A 6,000-nucleotide genomic window follows, 5' to 3' on the forward strand; every position below is an offset into this window, starting at 1 on the left:
TTATTTTAAGAGGCAAAGGACCTAGTCAAAGCATTCATTTTTTTCTTCCTCGATTCCTTGTCTGCAAATAAAAAGCAGCAAAATTAAAAGAGAAAAAAAAGCCATGTGCTGTAACTGTCGTTAGGACACATGCTTAGCTCCACACTGTGTTGTCTACATCAGAAATGCCTTGCTGGGCAGGTTGCCCAGATCACCTCTAAGTCTCACCGTTGTGTAAGGCGAAAGGGTGAAATGTAATATTCGCCGCCCGGGGATGAATCTGTCCCTGGAGAAACAGAGTTTGCATTTTCTCACCTGCTCACAGTTAGCCAGCTTAGTATGAACAGGGCACCGGGGACCAGTTTCCCCTTGTTGCCACAGGCAGGGCACTGGGCTCTGGTCCCAAAGCTAAACTGCTGGCATGGCAGCCCAGGGATCTGGGCCTGGAGCGCTCTCTCTCTCTCTCTGGACACCTTTACATACCTGTCCTTCCTGGTACATGGCTTCCAGGAGTTCCAGCTCTGGGAAACTACAGGGACAGCCCTGACAACAATAACCACACACACACACACACACACACACACACACACGGACTGAAGATGCCCAATAACAGAGTGCGTGTGCGTGCCCATCCTAAGCAGCAGCAAATGCTTTATGGCCTGCAATTGGCTTTTAAGTGAGGAAAACAATTGCTTGGAAGAAGCTGCCGACATGCAAACCCAGCCTGACAGCTCAGCTGCAAACCTTGCTTCTGGTTTGCGGTGAAATGAGCCCTCAGCCTCGCAGAGAGAGGCCTTCTGTCCGCACCCGCAGCACAGCCGAGAGGCACCTGAGAGCAAGGACCTTGTGCTCAAAACACCACTGCCGACTCCAGGTACCTAGAATGCCATCCAGAGCAGTAGCTTCGGAAGCCAGCTGATGGATTCTATGCTGCTACTCCAACCATTTCTTTTCTTTTCCCCCAGAAGAAAAACAAAGATGCTAAGTCTTGCAGCCTAACAAAACACAGGGGATGTTGTTCGCCTATATTAGGAAGCCTCCAGGGCTGAAGAGTGGCAGAAATTTCTGATGGGGAAAAAAGGGGTGACTTTAAATTACTTTAAAATACCCCCACACGGACGTACGCATTTCCACGGGCTTGAGGAAGGGGCAGCCTCTTAATAATGAGCAGAGCAGAGAAAGGGGACAACAGAGGAAGCCATAAAATACAGGCTGTTGTCTCCCATATTTTATATTCCCTCCAAAACTGCCTACAGGAAAAAGGCAGGAGCAGAGCAGGTGCCCAAGGCCGCCGGAGGTCTGTGGGCTCTGCCTGGGGTGACGGTCCCGATGGGGCTATACATTTAAGACGAGGGGATTTCATCCCATGTGCTTGCTTTGGCTTCTTTCTCTGTATGCCTTTCCTTTCTCTGTGATAACATCAGATCAATAAGCGGATGAACTCTGGCCGGTTTGGCTCAGTGGATAAAGCGTCAGCTTCGGACTGAAGGGTCCTGGGTTCAATTCCAGTCAAGGGCACATACCTTGGTTGCAGGCTCCTCCCCGGCCAGGGCCCTGGTCGAAGCTCGTGCAGGAGGCAACCAATCGATGTGCTTCTCTCACATGGATATTTCTCTCTGTCTTTCCCTCTCTCTAAAAATCAATGGAGCCGAAACCGGTTTGGCTCAGTGGATAGAGTGTCGGCCTGCGGACTGAAAGGTCCCAGGTTCGATTCCGGTCAAGGGCATGTACCTGGGTTGCGGGCACATCCCCAGTGGGAGATGTGCAGGAGGCAGCTGATCGATGTTTCTCTCTCATCGATGTTTCTAACTCTCTATCCCTCTCCCTTCCTCTCTGTAAAAAATCAATAAAATATATTTTAAAACAAATCAATGGAAAAATATCCTCGGGTGAGGATTAAAACAACAAAACAAAACAAAAACAAAAATGGATGACAAACAAAACGGAGGCCTGGACGTCACCCCTCTCCCAAACACACACTAGGGAAGGTCCCTTTTTAGTGAGTGCCTGGGCCACAGGTTAGCTACTGTAAAATAAGAGGTGCTATTCTCTCCCGACAGTGGGTTTTCCCATCACCTGAAACATCATTTACCAAGTGTCTGTAACCAAGGAGAAAAACACCCCCAGAGTTTAGATCTGCATCAGCATTTCCCTCAAGATCTACTCAGGTGACGGACAGTGTTTATGAAGGGCAAAGAGAAAGAAGGAGTTGAAAAACATGCCACAGGAGTATAAATTAATAGCCACAGGAGGCAGGGGCCTGGGACTATTGCACATCTTTGTATCACAAGCTTAGAAGCCAGCCTAGGAGACATGGCTGAAAGTCCATCGGAGGCTGACCAAATGAACCCAAGAAACTGCAATTGGTCAGATTACACATGTGGGACAAGCCCACACAGAATTCGGGGAATGATCTGACAAAAGGCCTCAGGCTTAGAATGTGGCCCGAGTGTCCTTCACACCTGACACAGTGCGCCTGCAGGAGGCGCCCTTTCAGACGTGCTCAGCGCTCTCTGCTCCTGTGACACTGGGTGCAGTTAGGAGTCCTGGGTTTCTTTTTGGTACCATGATGATGATGAGAGACTTTTCTCTCTGATGATGAGAAACTTTTCTCTCTAGGAGCTCCAACTAAAAATAAGGAGGATTTTTATGACCTTAGGAAGACAGATTTCAAAAACAAACACACACACAAACAAGGATTGGGGGTAGAAAGCAGAGGATGGGGATGGTGAGCCAAGTAACTGATTGATGTAGTGAAACTCATTCATATGCAGGGAGAGTGACGTTAATCGCCAACCTCTGCCACTCAGTGACTTTCATGAGAGTTCTAATGGGTTTGAAGGGTGGAGGAAATAGCAGTAAAATGTTCTATGAGGAGCCTCATAGAATCACAGAATGTAAGAGCTACAAGTGATCTTACAAATTACTCATTTTCAATCATGAGTTTATGATAAAATTTTTGCTGGTCCACAGAAAATTGAGATATATTTGGGTAATCTATCACATTTCTTTAAAAACCAAGGTGAATTCACTTTAAAGGATTGTTCTTTAGTCTGAGATTAAAATTTCCCCAGTTTTGTCATATTAAAATAGTTTTGTTTTGTTTTTAATGAAAAGACAGTGATTATAAATGGCAGTTTGGAATTTAAAAAATAAATGTAGTCTTTCTCTGTTCCTCATTATTATCACAATTAGTTTTTTTAAAAAAATGTATTGAAATATAACATACATACATCCCAATTAGTTTTAATATTCCTATATATATGATAGTTTTCTAACTTGGGCAAAATGAAAAGTTGGGCACCCCCAGATAAGTCTCCCAAATTGTTGTTTAAATAAAATTTACTGGCCCATAAAATTGGATTGAGTTCGACATCCCTCCGATTTGCAGAAAAGAAAAGGAGAGTGTAGAGCAGAATCCAACCACAGAAAGTCCCCTCGCTAGTAAACAGCAAAGCCCAGACCAGAACCAGGGCTCTTGTCTTCCAGAGTCCAGAGTTCCTACATCCTACTCCACTTCACAGGTGTGCAGTGCTGGTGGAGTCTAGAATTTGATCCTAAAACCACTTACAGGGCAAAACTGAGGTGAAGCCCTGGCTGGGTAGTTCAGTAGGTTAGAGCATCGTTCTGATATGTCAAGGTTTTGGGTTTGGTCCATGGTCAGGGCACATACAAGAAGCAACCAATGAATGCATAAATAAGTGGAACAACAAATCAATGTTTCTCTCTCTCAAATCAATAAATTAAATAAAATAAAACTAAGATGAACACGATTTTATGCCGTCTGTTAGACAGCATGTGAAGCTCTGCTGTGCTTTGCCACAGTGATCTCTTACAGTCATGACAAATAACCTTTACACAGCATGAATTACACATTTTTGTGTGATTTTGTCTAATCAAAACTCAACAGGACAGCGTAAGATTTTATAAATATACACAAATAAAGATGCACCTAGTTCATCACCTCTACTTATAAGCTGCTTAGTTCATTTTCTTATCAGTCACAGAACAGCCACCACCACTTGCAGTTCACAACGTATAGTTCACAACGGATAGTTCAAATGCATCAATTCTGCATCGAGGACAAGATGGGCCAGCTTACTCAGGCCCGTCTATCGAGCTATGTCAATATCAAAAGATGACACATGTCACCAAGACAAATATAAAAAAGCCTTTAAAACCAACCCTGGAGCCAGGAAAACATTCAACACTGTGATGCCAAAAATTTGAATCCATTTATCCTGATTTCTCATTCTTATTCTAATTAGTTTCATAGTCACTGTATTTGTGGGTGTTTCTAATTCCTGCTGTTAACTGAAGTTGCTGTTTAGTATGCAGGCTCACATTCTTACCTTTTCCCTCCTACGCATTTTGATCTGGCAGCCATAAACACAACCCCATTGTTTTAAAAAGGCCAGAGTAGAACAAAAGGTCTTACCTAAAGTAAGGCCGGTGCCCAGTAAACTTAAAGTAATGTCTTGCTTAATGCCCTGGACTTTCTTTTTTTTTTTTTTAAATAATTTTAGTTGTGAAAATAGTATTATCTTTGTGTATCCTTCACCCACCTTTCTCTAATGTTAATATCTTACATGACTGTGGTACAAGATCACAACTACGAAGTTTAACCTGGGAACAGTGCTGTTAACGAAACTGTAGACCTCACTAGAATTTCACCCGAGTTCCCTAATGCCCCCTTCCAGCCTCAGGATCCAACCTGGAACCCCGCGTTGCATTTTGTTGTCACATCTCCTTGGTGTCTCCACTGTGACCGTTCTTCAATCTTTCTTTGACTTTCATGATCTTGATACTACTGCACAGTACTGCTCAGTTATTTTGTAGTGGGATTCATGGAATGTCTTCCCCTGGCTAGATTGAGGTTATGCATTTTGACAGAATACTACACAGCCCTGACTGGTTTGGCTCAGTGGATAGAGCGTCGGCCTGCAGACTCAAGGGTCCCAGGTTCGATTCCGGTCAAGGGCATGTACCTTGGTTGTGAGCACATCCCCAGTGGGGGGTGTGCAGGAGGCAGCTGATCGATGTTTCTCTCTCATCGATGTTTCTAACTCTCTATCCCTCTCCCTTCCTCTCTGTAAAAATTCGATAAAATATATTAAAAAAAACAGAATACTACACAAATGATGTGCTTTTTCAGTGCAGCGTATGAGGCGGAATGTAGTGTCTAAATGTCTCATTACTGGTGATGTAAACCTTGTGTACACACACATCCATGAAGTTTGATTTTGGCAGCACCTCGCTTCCCCTTTTGATACTCGGCGCTCCCCCTTCCACCCCAACCCCCAGCTGTGTCCCAGAGGTGACTTATCTGCATTTGTCCTGCTCAGGCTACAACTCATTCTACTCTTCCCTCTTCTATCAAAGACCACGTGTTCTATCAGTGCCCTGCATTTGTGAGGTAATGTTCAGGTAAATTTATCTCTGCTAAGGTGCTAACAAGCAACAGATTTACATTTTATTTATTTATTTTTTCAGATTCACATTTTAGTAAAGAACTGCTGGAACCTAAGGCTCGGCTAGACAGCGGTCGGCAAACTGCGGCTCGCGAGCCACACGCGGCTCTTTGGCCCCTTGAGTGTGGCTCTTCCACAAAATACCGACTTCTGCGCATGGGCCACGAAGTTTCAATTGCACTGTACGTGCGTGCCCGCACGCGGGATTTTTGTGGAAGAGCCACACTCAAGGGGCCAAAGGACCCCATATTGATCCCGGGCCCCAGTTGGCCACCCCTGGGGGCGGGGAGAAAGAGGCGGGGGCCCCTTTTTTCATTGTTTTTGAGCCCAGGAACGGTGCTGGTTGGCCTCCTTTAAAATTCTGGACGGGCAACCACCCTCTCTCCTATAAAAAAGGATGCGGGTGTCGCGTGTTTAAAAAAAAAGTGGCAAACAAACGACTAAACAAAAATAAATTTACAAAAGGAAGGGGGAATATTGTTTAGGCCCAAAGGGGAAAAAAAAAAATTTTTGTTAAATTGAAGATTCGAATGTTTTTCCGAAATGTCCA

General features: G+C 44.5%; 1 protein-coding gene across 1 annotated transcript in view; it reads right to left on the minus strand.

Moving 5' to 3' along the window:
- The window catches only part of GALM (galactose mutarotase), a 43,126-nt gene that overhangs the window by 20,846 nt on the left and 16,280 nt on the right, over positions 1–6,000 (minus strand). The gene's annotated exons all lie outside the window — the stretch shown is intronic.

The sequence above is a fragment of the Myotis lucifugus genome, unplaced genomic scaffold, assembly GCF_000147115.1.
Source record: "Myotis lucifugus unplaced genomic scaffold, Myoluc2.0 scaffold_6, whole genome shotgun sequence".
Taxonomy (NCBI): Eukaryota; Metazoa; Chordata; class Mammalia; order Chiroptera; family Vespertilionidae; genus Myotis; species Myotis lucifugus.